Raw genomic sequence first — 11,265 nt, 5'->3', positions numbered from 1 at the left:
ACACAAATGGACTTAGAAATCAAATGATCATCTCAATTGACGCAGGAAAAAGTCTTTGACAAAATCCAATGTGCCTTAATGATAAAAGTCTTAGAGAGAACAGAACTAGAGGAAACACACCCAAGACGATAAAAGTTACACAGGAGAAACCCACAGCCAGCCAACACCATTCTAAACAGAGAAACATGTGAAGAAATCCCCATGAAACTAGGAACCAGAACTGTCTACTAGTTATCCCTTTTCAATATTATGCACAAACACTAGCTGGAGCAGGAAGGCAAGAGAAAGAAAGTAAACAAATACAAATTAAAACAAACAAACAAAAACCAAAAGCCCTCATGCCTGGTGCTGTAATTGTAGCCAGGATCCTGTGGGTAAGGGAATTGCAGACCCTAGAGAAGAGTCTACTACTGACATGTAGATAACTAAATTAATGTAGTTGTCAACTGCCTTCTAAATACTTATCCTCAGACCCATGGTAAGTGAAGTACCCCTCCCCCGTCCACCTCATCAGTCCAGCAGACAGAAGTTATTACAGACTCTACAACAGAGACTGAGTGACCTTGGCATGCCAGCCCCTAATGTGAGGTCTGTAACACAGTCCCTACAGCAAAGGCTCAGGGAACATTGCAGAAAGGGGGACGGTCTTATTGTAAGAATCCAGGGACCTAGGTGAGCACTGGGAGACAGTAAGTACTAGAACTGACTGAATGTTATAACTGAACTCTCAACAATATGGCTGCTGCCACAAGACCTGTAAAGACCAGTTAAAATGCCAACACATATGGAAAATAATTTCATAGCATCCAAATTGTAGATCAACTACAGGCAATCAGTGGCTGCTGAAAGAGGGAGAATCAGTATTCTTCAGGGTCGAGCACCCAATCCTGTGTGGTCAGTCATAAGCCTATGCACACACAGCAACACTAACTGGGCTTGATGGATTGTTTCTCTTTGTCTGTTTTTCAATATTACATATGCGTGTGTTACCGTTTCTCTCTATAACACAGTAATTCCAGAGAAGAGGTTATGGATTTCAGAGTGGGTAGAAGGGACATGGAAGGGCTTGGCGAGAGGAGGGGAAGGGTCAAAAATCATGCAAATCCAGTGTATTGGTGAGTGAAATTTAAAATTTAAAGACAGACAAGATTATTTATCTTAGATGGTGTGATGGTTTATATATGCTCAGCCCAGGGAGTGACACTATTAGAAGTTGTGACCCTGTCAGAGTAGGTATGTCACTGTGGATATGGGCTTTAAGACCATCATCCCAGTTACCTGGAAGCCAGTATTCTGCTAGCAGTATTCAGATGAAAGTGAGGAATTCTCAGCTCCTCCTGCACCATGCCTGCCTGGATGCTGCCATGTTTCCACCTTGATGATAACAGACTGAACCACTGACCCTGTAAACTATCCCCAATTAAATGTCCTTATAAGAGTTGCCTTGGCAAGTGGATGGATCTGGAGGATATCATCCTTAGTGAGGTAACCAAATCACAAAAGAAGTCATAGATATGCACTCACTTATAAGTGGAATTTAGTCCAGAAACTTAGAATACCCAAGATACATTTTGCAAAACACAAGAAAATCAAGAAGGAAGACCAAAGTGTGGATACTTCATTCCTCCTTAGAATAGGGAACAAAATACCCATGAAAGGATATTGGTACAGAGACAAAATTTAGAGCTAAGATGAAAGGATGGACTATCCAGAGACTACCCCATCCGGGGATCCATCTCATCATCAGTCACCAAACCCAAACACTATTGCACATGCCAGCAAGATTCTGCTGAAGGGACCCTGATATAGCGGCCTCTTGTGAGGCTATGCCAGTGCCTGGCAAACACAGAAGTGGATGCTCACAATCAGCTATTGAATGGAACACTGGGCCCCCAATGAAGGAGCTAGAGAAAGTACCCAAGGAGCTGAAGGGGGCTGCAACCCTATAGGTGGAACAACAATATGAACTAACCAGTACCCCCAGAGCTCGTGTCTCTAGCTGCATATGAAGCAGAAGATGGCCTAGTCTACCATCATTGGGAAGATAGGCCCCTTGGTCTTGCAAACTGTATATGACCCAGCACAGGGGAATGCCAGGGCCAAGAAGTGGGAGTGGGTGGGCAGGGGCAGGGGAAGGGTATAGGGAACTTTTGGGATAGCATTTGAAATGTAAATAAAGAAAATATCTAATAAAAGAAATTGGAAAAAGTTTAAAAAAAAAAAAAAGAGTTGCCTTGGTCATGGTGTCTGTTCACAGCAGTAAAACCCTAACTATGACAGATGGCTTGTTCCATAAGCCTCTCTGTTTCTTTAAAGTTCCTGTATATGTATTGTTAGTTTCCTATTGGAGTTTGCTTGTTTACTCTCTAAATGTTCACCTCTGTTAGTCTTTATGGAGAGAAGTGAGAAATCTCCAGGGAAGCTAAGAGCGAGGAAGAAACAGTCCAAATATTTATCATTTTTAATAAATCTTTTATATTTCTGTTAAAATTTTAGCAGGCTATGTGATCTACATTTACTCTACACTGTCATTGTTCTAACCATTGGAATTGTTCTTTAGAGAGAAAAATCTCTTGTGGACGGTTTGCAAGTTTTAAAATTCCTATACATAGATGACAGAACTATTTCTGGTTTAACCTTTGCCTGTTTCTCTCCATGCGTCTCCAGAGTGTTGGGTGAATGTAGTGTGCACAGCCAGCCTGTGCCTGGGAAAGCCCTTTTTGTCCTCTCTGTCCAGGTCCTTTGATCTACTTATGTCACTGACTTTCTTGGATTTATAACAATGGAGGTCACCAAGGTCTCCTAAGCCAAATGTATGCCTTCTTGGTAGAGATGTACAGTTTAATAGAAAGTTAATATTATTATAGCTTATTCCAATTCCTTCAAAACTGTTCCTTGTCTTCTGGCTTAAAATACTCCGATGACTATTTACAAGGGAATAACACACAGCAATCACCAGCTCTTATTTCAGAGGAAACATGTCTAAGATGAGTCTGACTTCAGTCTCTCCAGAAGCTCGTTCGCTGGACCACACTAAGATGAGCTCATATACTCACTAAAGAATGAATACCTTTATTGGTTAAACTAAGCTATGTGTGATACTACATGTCTTTAGCTACAAAGGTCTTCAGGGGAGATGGCTTCCGAAGCTTGTATGCCACACAGCCACAGAGGAAGCCAAGTTAGAGGTGCCTTGCACACCCATTGATGCCCACAGCTACTATATTTAAGTTTCTAATAACCTTTTAACACAGAGTTTCTACTTTTATATTGAGACCTTTAAATTATATAGTTAGTAATGCTAGGCAGTGGGGTACAATAAGCACAGATTAATGGAGGAAAAGTACATTTAATTATATACACATTCTTTTCACGGAATTGAGCCAACTGAATTTGAGGAAGCAAAGGCATTCCCTTTCCTTACTTTAGTTATTCTTCACTGTAGTCATTTTATGTGCAAGTAGGGTATCTTAAGGAATGCAAGAGAAGAATAAAGAAAGAATTTTTACATTAGAAGAAATAATACTAGTTAGTACAGTGTCACATTCAGTGACCCGAACCTGGAAAAGCAAGTATCTCCCAAGCCTTAGGGATCTCAGTGGAAGAGGGCCTGGGAAGGATTAAGAGGTGGTGAATGGATAACTATGAGGTCGCGGCGTTTCCCAGAAGCAGCAGTGTCACTGTACACACTAACTCACGGGGCTTGTGACAGCATCACAAGACCTGCCCCAGCCCCATCCAGACAAAATTCCAGCATGGGGAGGGAGGTGGGCATTGCCTCCCACCTCTATCTGAGGAGCTCTTGGCAATGGATGGCTGTCAAGAGAGGGAGAGTCCATAATCTTTGCATATGTAGCCCCTAATCGATCAACTACTCTGGAGTAGAAGGCCATACATTGAAGAATATATGAGTGGTATAAATTTCACTCGTGTGTGTGTGTGTGTGTGTGTGTGTGTGTGTGTGTGTATGTGTGTGTGTGTGTGTGTGTGTGTGTGTTTAAGAACACAAAGTTTTGGGAGAGTATGGAAGAGCAGTTGGAGAAAGAAGTTGAATATAATCAAAACATACACAATTCTCAAAGGACACACACACACACACACACACACACACGCACGCACGCACACTTGGAGAAGTATGCAACAGAAGCCTGGATTACCTTAGAAACATCCAGGGAAACAGCAGCCATGTAGACTGCTTTATTTTCTGCACTGTATTTGAATTGTGGAAAGGAGTCATGTTTTAGGGAGAAATTTTTCAGACATTTGTCATTGCTGATGATGTCGATTCAGAAGTGAGGCTGGAACAATTCCTGCTCATGTTCTACTCTGGGAGGCAAAACAACACAGTGCAGATCCAGGTCTGCAGAAAGGCAGGTAATGACACCCTGTCCCCTTGCCCTGACTCCAAGCTGAATAGCCCATGGCATATCTTTTAAAGACTCCGAATGTCCAATTCCTCAAGACTTCTTCTGTTGTAGACCTGGGTGGCTGCCACTCGTGAGTGTTTGTGATGATTAAAAATAATACATGTGAAAAGTTTAGTCAATTGTCAGGCATCCAGTCAGGCACAGCTCTTACTATCATCCCTCTGTCTTCCTCAAGTGGGAGTTATATATAAGAAGGTGCAGCGTCTCTGGGAGAGTCTGGATAAAAAGTTTAACATAATGTTGCTAGAATATTCACACATGAGAAAAGGCTCTTAATCTAGCAGAGCATGTAACTGGTGCTCCGTAAACTCCATGTAAATTACATTCCAAGGCTGAAGATGTGGAAGAGGTGTGGCCCACACCAGGAAATGTATGATTAACTCCAGTGACGTAGCCCTTTTCTCTTACTTTAGTAAGAATTGCATTTGAAATTCAATAACAACATTTCCCTGCCCATGAATGAAAACAAACAACTTACTCTCCATGGAAGTTTCAGTTCACAAGCACATTTATGTTTTACAACATGTGATAAGATCCCGAGACTGGTAAATGACAGAATATTGATTCTCTATTCCAACATTTATGCCATTTCTTCTGCATTGCCTATGTATACAGTCAAGTTTTTGAAGACACATAATAATGCTGTGTTGAAAAAATAACTTGTGCAAGATAGCTTATGAAAGACGGGTGAATATACCCTGTAACCCGGCATTGTTTGTGCTTAGATACTAATTTTCCCCTCCCTAAACTGGGCTCCATGCATTATAAGGTTGTCAAATTCATAAGAACATGATCCCAGTTGCAGATACAGAGGGCCACACACAGTATGGATATGAGCTCATTTGCAACCCAGTTACATCTAAAATCCTCTCTGAGTTTATATGAGAGTATTAAGTTCCAAAGTTCAAGAAATCCTTAATCTATGCTTTATCATCTGCATCAAAACAACTTTGCCTATAATAGTAGCTCTTAGCTACTGATAACTGATAACTGGCCCTCTCCGGAGGACTTCAGGGAGCTGTTCTTAAGACGTTCTCTCTGGCAGTTCAGCCACACAGTTTAGCTTTCCCTTGGTGTAGAATACTATGCTGCAGTCTAAACTCACCTTGTTCAGGTTCAATGACCTTTGGGTCCAGTGATACAGGGCCTAGAGCCCATCAGAGCCACCAGCCTTTAGATGTTATTCTTTAATGGCCCGCTCACCTTTCCTATCTCCTACGGGCTCCAGCTGTGATGAATCATAATCAAAGACAAGGTTCTGCATTATGCTCTTGGCTCATGACTTGCAGAAGAAAATTAATTCTTCCTTAGCGGCCACTAAGTGAAGAGAGGTAGCATAGTGCTTCTTGTCCCAGACTTAGTAATAGCTGGGCTCTCTTGTGGCTGAGCTTTGGCATAGATTTTATAACGGACATGTCAGCCTGGGAAAAGCACAGGTGTACATGGAATGAGCCTATGCTGGGTGGTCTCATGGTTTCTAGAAGGTCCCCCAAGGGGGAATCCACTTGGGATTCATAAACAGAATTCCAACCTTCTCTAGTAGAAATAGGACAGGAGCGATGTTAGCTTCCTTCTTTTCCTTGTAGCCAGGAGAGCTCCAAGATGCTCTGGGGACCACAGTGATGTTTGTGGTTAGCATGTTTGCCTCCCTCTTCTCTTCGTTCTCATTTTCTGTTCTACCATCTCTTCAAGTTGATTGTGATAATTTATTAAGAGAGATTGGGTAAAATAAAGTACTGTGTATGTAGAAAAGTAAACTTCCATTGCTTTCAGAAATATCATCAGAAAGAGCGAAGTCCCAGAAATCTTATAGTGTTCTTGGAGAATCAACAGGCAGAAGCCGCTTAACAAGTCCCAAATCCACAGCCAGAAGTTATGGCCCTTAAGCTTCAAGGAGCATCAGAATCACTTCCCCACCCCACCCACACAACACACACACACTCTGGGGGTGTTGAGAGAGAATTTGTAGGCCCGCTCCTGGAATTTTAACCTAAGAGATATGGGAGGAGGTTGAATGTTAATCTTCTTGTTTTGTTATGTTTTTCTTTAGTTATTTGGTGCTAGAGATGGATCCACTTGCCTTGTGAATGTTAGGCATGGAGCTTGACCACTGAGCTTCACACAGCTGGTCCTAGACATTTATATTTTTAACAAGCCCCCAGGTGATACTGATGCTGCCTATGGGGGACCCAGTCAGAACTACTGGCCTGGGGGAGATTATATTTATAATTTCTGTCTCCTTTGTGTTTGATCCCATTAAGTTGAGTTCATTATGTTCCTGTCTCAGGCTCTTGAGTCTTGAGATTACAAGTGTGCATTCTTTTTCCAGGAACACTCATCAATAAAGATGAGAAGTGTGCCTAAACAAAGGGACAAAATAAAAGGAGCAGGCAGTGTAGTACCAAGAAGTAATCTAGACATCAGAGGAAACTAGGGTAAAAGAAAATAGCTGAGTCGAAGGTAAAGGAGCATTGACCTGGAGTGGGGATGAACTTTGACCTAAGCCCAAGATGTCAATTAGACAGGGAAGGCAGCTGAAGTGGGTCACTTGAACAGTTAGAAAGCAGAAATCTGTTGATCATTGCTCTCAGAACTCAACGCTGAAAACACTTATGAACATATAAAATATAAAGAAACCTGATGGGAGGAGACAGTGGATTAATGTTCCTGAGGAACAGAGAGGGGATAGCAGAAATGTGACCAAGACTTGGATTGTAATGGGTTTTCTCTATATAGGGAATTAATTATAGGGACCCATCTGGGCTAGACAAGTGCACTACTGGGCTTCAGCACCAGCCCTGAGACAGCTTCCTTCCTTCTTTTCTTCCTTCCTTCCTTCCTTCCTTCCTTCCTTCCTTCCTTCCTTCCTTCCTTCCTTCCTTCTTTCCTTCCTTCCTTCCTTCTTCCTCCTTCTTCCTTCCTTCATTCACTTTATATACAATTGCACCCGCTCTCCTCCCAGTCCGACCTTTACAAATCCCTCCCTTATTTACCCCCTTCCCTTCCTCAGAGAAGGGGAAGCCCCCTTTCAGTGACACTCCACCCTGGGACATCCAGTCACCGTAAGACTAAATGCATCCTCTCCAACTAAGGCCCCACTTTGTAGTCCAGTTAGGGGAAGGGGATCCAATGGCAGGCAACTGAGACAGAGACAGCCCCCGCTCCAATTGTTAGGGGACCTACATGAAGACCAAACAGCACATCTGTTACAGATACGTAGGGGGTCCTAGATCCAGCCCCTGCAAGTTCTTTGGTTGGTGGTTCAGTGTCTGTGAGCTCCTCTGGGTCCAGGTTAGTTGACTCTGTGGGTCTTCTTGTGATGTTCTTGAATCCTTTGGCTTGCTCAGTTTTATCCCTAACTCTTTCACAAGAGTCCCCAAGCTCTTCTGATGTTTGGTATGTTTCCATTTGCTGCTGGATGAAGCCTCTTAGGAGTCAGTACTGTTCAACTCCTGTTATTCATGTTTTCCTGGGTCTGGATCACCTCACTCGGGATGATATTCTCAAGTTTCATCTATTTGCCTGAAAATTTCATGATGTCTTTGTTCTTAATAGCTGACTAGTATTCCATTGTATAGATGAACCACATTTTCTTTATCCATTCTTCAGCTGGGGGATATCTGGATTGTTTCCAATTTCAGGCTATTTATGAATAAACCTGCTCTGAGCATAGCTGAGCAAGTGTCCTTGTGTATGGTGGGGGAATGCAAGTTTCTTAAGCATTGAAAATCCATTAAAGGTTTTGAGTAGAGTATTACCTTGAACAAGTTTCATTTTCAGGTGTCTTTGCACACAGTACTTTATATACGTTTAGCATTATTGATTTCTTGTGGTGTAGTGGTCCATATAATCAATGTAAAAGAAGGAAGGAGGCAATAAAAAGCATTAGTAAAAAAATGATAAGTGGGGAGCAGAAAAACAACCTGAGACCATAGTTTCAAGCCTGGGCAATGAGGAAAATTACAAACTCCTATGGCGTAGGAGATAGGTCTTAAGGGAGTTTAGTAATAAGGAAGTCAGGGAAGTTTCCTTCTAAAACAAGCCATCAGGAAGAGGAGAGGAGAGGTATCCACAAGGCAACTCATGCCAGTTTTAAATTACTGAGAAGAGAAGAGCTGGCAGTGTGGAGTGGGACTCACGGAGATGGTCCGCCATCAAACTTAAGCCATTTCCCCTCTTGCCCACTTGTCTCATACCTGCCTCTTCCTAGGTGCCTCACACTAGCCCTTCTACCAGGCTGCATCTGAAAATCGTTATCCAAGCTAAGGAGAGCTAAATCTCAGCTCCACCAAAACTAACCTCGAAGTCTGCCTGAGTCCAGCCTATATCTAGAGGCTGGAGCAATTTCCACAGCCTACTGGAGACCTGGGACTTAAATGCCCAATTCTGTGGCAACTCTGGCAGGCCTTACTGGCAGTAATCTGTCACCACACCCAGGGGGGCTGGTCCTGCCAAGAAGGGGAAAGGTCAGGCAGGGCTTGAGCCCAGCCAGACAACCAGCTCCCATTAGAGTTTGAAGGCAGCTGGAAAAGAGCCAGGAGAAGACATTGCCATGACAGCCAAGACCAACTAGAATATCAAGGCAAAAGGAAATGGGGCCATACGAAGGAAAGGTCTTTCAAAGGTTCGGAGGGACGACAGGGCCTTCTCAGGGCAAATGATGATAGTTCCTTCTGGATTAAAGAGGAGATGGGAGAGAGTAGAACACATAAGTTACAATTAGAAACTAATTTTGTGTGTGTGTGTGTGTGTGTGTGTGTGCTTGTGTGTTGTGTGTGTGTGTTTGTGTGTTATTTTCTTTGATTATTTTTTACCATATTTTGTAAGAGGAGATTACATTGAGCCCAGAGTTCACAGATTGACTAGGCTTGCTGGCCAGAAAACTATGGGAACCCACCTTTCTCTCAGCAACCACCCGACATGCACACACCGCTGGGATGGCAGGCATGGACCACTGTGCCTGGGTTTTCTGTTGATGCTAATGATCCAAACTCAGGTCCTTGAGCTTTGAAAGCAGGCCCTTCATCAGCTGAGCTATCTCTGTGGCCCAAGAGCTTAGATACAAGATTCTGAAAATTCCAGAGAAAAGATGAGAGAGTTAGAAGACTGAAATTATTATAAAGACTTAGAAGAAAATGTGATCCACATGAGACATACGGAGTGAAATGAAGGAGATGTGGTTTTATATCCTTGAGTTGGAGAGGGTTTAGGTGAACTAAATGTGAATGTGTTCCCCCGCAACCTTGATTTGCTACAGAATTCAAGTCAACATGAGTCTAATGGCTTTAGGGTTTCTCTGATATTCCTGCTGTTTGGCTAATGTGGAGAGCGATCCAGTGCCCTGATTCAGGAGCTGTCTGGTTGTCTTGAAGAGAGGTTCTGGATAACAGAGAAGCAGAGGCATGGGATGAGGAGCCCAAGGTCACAAGTAGGTGGGAAATGCAAACAGAATCTTCCTAGGGTCAAACCTGAGCAACCCTGGAAGGAAGCCCTATCCGTCAGCTCTGAGGTCATCCTGCAGTGAAATCTACAGTGGAGAGCTGAGAAAATAAACTTTGCACATGGAAGATCGCTCTCGGAAAGTGACTTGAAGTGGGGTATGGTTGCACCCGGTTGTTAACCTAGCAAAGGGAAGACAGAGCAACAGAATCTCAAGTCCAAGTCCAGCTTACAGTGCAAGGCTATGTCAAGATCAAAACGGCATTAACAACAAAACGAAAGGAACAGTAAAAAGAAAAAAGTGGTCAGAGAATAGAGAACATCAACCTGCTAATTATAACAGAGTATCTGTGGAAAATGCTGGAGTACTTACTATGTGCAAAGAATAATAGGAGTTGTTTTATAGGCTGAGCTCCTTGAGTAATAAGAAGACTGTAAGGGCGGCACAGTTGCTACCTTACAGGGGGAGGACTTGAGCTAAGAGATATCAAACATCCCGTATATGTTTCTAATCCAAGCCTGAGTCCTTGGCAAGACCCACTTGTCTTTACCACTATAGTCTGTATTGGCGCTTCTATCTATATACTGTAACACCGGGCTAGTGGAGACTCACAAGAACAAAACTGTACTGTGCGACTTGGGCAGCTGCAGATGCTCCACACAGACCACGAGAAAAGAGCAGCGAGCTAAGGGAAGGGCTTGGCAGCCACATTGCACTCGTGAGGCCCTGGGCTCAACACTTCAGCTCCACAGAAAGAAGAAAAGACCGATATTATCTATTGTGCTTTTTATCATAACAAAAGATGCCATGCTTGTCTCACTGAATAAAAGCAAGAATTTTAAAAAACTGCATGGGTTACAACATTATTTTTTTTTTTCTGTCTAAGAAATAGGGGGGAAAAATAAAAGCAGACTTTGAACTTTTTCCATGTTCTGTAAAGATGTATTACTTTAAAGTCAGAATGAGTCAGCCAAAAAGAGGCCATTCTTAGCTTTTCCTGAAGCGCTGTTTTCTCAAGCACACTCCCAAATATTAGATCCTGAAAAAAGAAAGGGTTTGTGATGTCCAGAGTAAACCAGGCAGAGGCAGGGGTAGCACTCAAATTTCTTTTTAATTGTTATTACTTTTCCTTCCACTTCTCTTCATGGAACCCTAACTACCAACCCTTAGACAGTTGTGACCAGCACTTTAATGCCTTCAATATATGCAAGGACATTGTTATCATCAGGATGTTAACATTCCTGACTTTTGTGCAAAGGAACACAGGGTTACAATTACAAAAATTATAGTCTCTTAATATTCTTGAGAAGTTTACTTTTTGATTATGAATATGTGTGTATTGGCAGGGAGAGAGAGAGAGAGAGAGAGAGAGAGAGAGAGAGAGAGAGAGAGAGAGAG

Source organism: Mus pahari, chromosome 6, assembly GCF_900095145.1.
Source record: "Mus pahari chromosome 6, PAHARI_EIJ_v1.1, whole genome shotgun sequence".
Taxonomy (NCBI): domain Eukaryota; kingdom Metazoa; phylum Chordata; class Mammalia; order Rodentia; family Muridae; genus Mus; species Mus pahari.
The sequence above is the reverse complement of the archived record's forward strand: the minus strand, read 5'-3'. Positions refer to the sequence as shown.